Raw genomic sequence first — 2821 nt, 5'->3', positions numbered from 1 at the left:
AACGATGTTCATTAACTTTAAAAATATTTTCATTACTTGGATTTTCAATTTCTACAGCTTTATGTAGGTAAACAGTTTTGACAATGAAAGGACCAGTCCACTTGGAGCATAATTTTTCAGGAAATAAATGTAACCTTGAGTTGTACAAAAAAACTTTTTGGGAAGGCTCAAAAGTTTTTCTAACAATATTTTTATCATGAAATACCTTCATTCTTTCCTTGTAAATTCGAGAGTTTTCATACGTTTCATTCCTGATTTCTTCCAACTCATTCAATTGAAGTCTCCTAAGTGAACATGCCTCATCTGAACTGAAATTAAACATTTTAATAGCCTAAATGCTTTGTGTTCCAATTCAACAGGTAAATGACAAGACTTTTCAAAAACAAGTCGATAAGATGACATATCAAGGGTGTTTTGAAAGCTGTACGATAAGCCCAAAGAGCATCAGTTAATCGTAAAGACCAATCTTTTCTATTTGGATTCATTGTTTTTTCCAAAATACATTTAATATCTCTATTTGCAAGTTCAGCTTGACCACTAGTGTTTGGGTGATAAGGACTAGACACTTTTGAATAATCCCATATTTTTTTCATTAGGATATTAAAAGGTTTATTACAGAAGTGTAAACCCCCATCGCTTATAATGGCTCGAGGTATTCCAAATCTTGACAAAATATTTTCTTTCAAAAATTTCAAAACAATTTTGTGATCATTGTGTTTACAAGGAATTGCCTCTACCCATTTAGAAACATAATCAACTCCCACCAAGATGTATTAACCAAAAGATGATGGAAATGGACCCATGAAATCAATACCCCAACAATCAAATATTTCAATAACTAGTATGGGTGTCAGTGGCATCATATTTCTATGAGTTATCCCACCTAATTTTTGACAACATTCACAAACTTTACAAAATTCATATGTGTCTTTGAAAAGAGCTGACCAATAAAATCCAGACTGCAAGATTTTTGCAGCAGTTTTCTTTGAAGAAAAGTGACCACCACATGCTTCAAAATGGCAAAAGGTAATTATCTTTTGGATTTCATTATTTGGCACACATCTTCTTATTATTTGGTCTGGACAATATTTGAACAGGTCAGGATCATCCCAAAAGAAATTTCGTACCTCTTTGAAGAATTTCTTTTTGTCTTGGGCATTCCAATGAGATGGTATTTGACCTTCTTGGTGCGCATCAAGTTGGGAAGAAATTATTACCGGAAAAGTTTCATCTTCACCCAAAAATGAGTATTTCAGATTAGATGGTAATGACTTCAAATCGAGTTTTGACATTTGAACACTTAATATCATGGACATATTAGACTGTTGTGATAATTTTTCAAACTTTGATTTCCAATCACTTGTCTTTTTCTCCTGAAAAGAATTCAACAAAGAAATTATGTGCGAATTTTTAGAATTATCGTTAAATTCAAATTCTAGTGCATCAGATGAAGATGTAGCAATAAACTGATCATCAACAAGTTTTTCAATAAAATCTACTTCATGCAAATCATCTTTATCTCCATGTTGCTTGCAAATGTTAAAAAAATTCATTTCCACAGTCATATTTCCAAAAGAAAGTTTTAAGATACAATTTCTACAATTTATCAACGCATTTGAAGTAGCAAGAAAGGGACGTCCTAAAATGATAGATATTTGTGCATTTGAATTTAAAACAGGATGTGTGTCCAAAACTATAAAATCAATAGGATAATAGAATTTATCAATTTGAACTAGAACATCCTCTACAACCCCTCTTGAAACTTTTACTGAACGATCAACAAGTTGAAGTGTTGTTGCTGTTGGCTTAAGCGCTCCCAAACCAAGTTGCTCATAACAGAAAAATGTAATAAATTAACACTAGCACCAAGATCAAGTAAAGCACGCTCTATCCTATTATTTCCAATCACACAAGAAATTATTGGACAACCAGGATCTTTGAATTTAGGTGGAGTGTTTTGTTGAATGATTGAGCTCACATTCTCTGTTAAAAATACTTTCTGTTGAACATTAAATTTCCTCTTGACAGCACACAAGTCTTTTAAAAATTTTGCATATGAAGGAACTTGTTTGATTGCATCCAATAATGGTATGTTAATTTTGACTTGTTTGAAAAGTTCAAAAATTTCAGAATTATGGTTGAGTTTTGAAATTGGTTGCAATCGTTGAGGAAATAGAGCTGGAATGGGACATTTTTCAACACTAGGTTTAGAAATGAATTTTTCCTCAGCTCTAGAAACATCATTTTCTTGCTTTGAAGTTCTACCCGATTTTAGTTCTTTTGAAGGGATGATTTTGTCAATAATTTTTCCACTACGAAGAGTCGTGATGGAGTTAGCATTTTCTTGTCGACATTCAGAGGAACTAGAAGCATTTACATTAAATTGCCCAGAAGGATTTGGTTGAGGTTGAGTAGGAAATTTTCCTTTCTCTTGAGAACACAAAGAAGAGGTCAATGAAGAAAGTGTGTTCTTGATTTCATTGATGTCTCGATAAGTTTGATTATTAATGTTTGCTTGTCCTTGCATGAAAAGACTGTAATGTTTCCTCAAGAGTCTTTGATTGTGGTGGTGGAAAAGAAGGAAATTTTGAAAGCCCTCGAGGTTGTGATATATGAACACGATTATCATCTCTTCAACTAAAGTTGGGATGATTTGTCCATTGTTGATTATATGTTTCTGAGTATAGATGAGGAAAAGGCTTTTTGAAAGTGTTCATAGCATTGGCTTGATCATGTAAAACTTCTTTGAAAACTGGAATGTTAGGACAATCATGCGTAAGATGACCAAAAGTTTCACAAATGCTACAAATTTCATCATTTT

General features: G+C 32.6%; 1 pseudogene; it reads right to left on the bottom strand.

The window, feature by feature from the left end:
• Positions 1-270: 270 nt before the first annotated feature.
• On the bottom strand, positions 271-2819 carry LOC111405718 (annotated as a pseudogene).
• Positions 2820-2821: the final 2 nt, after the last annotated feature.

This window comes from Olea europaea, chromosome 1, assembly GCF_002742605.1.
Source record: "Olea europaea var. sylvestris chromosome 1, O_europaea_v1, whole genome shotgun sequence".
Lineage (NCBI taxonomy): Eukaryota > Viridiplantae > Streptophyta > Magnoliopsida > Lamiales > Oleaceae > Olea > Olea europaea.
The sequence above is the reverse complement of the archived record's forward strand: the minus strand, read 5'-3'. Positions and strand labels throughout refer to the sequence as shown.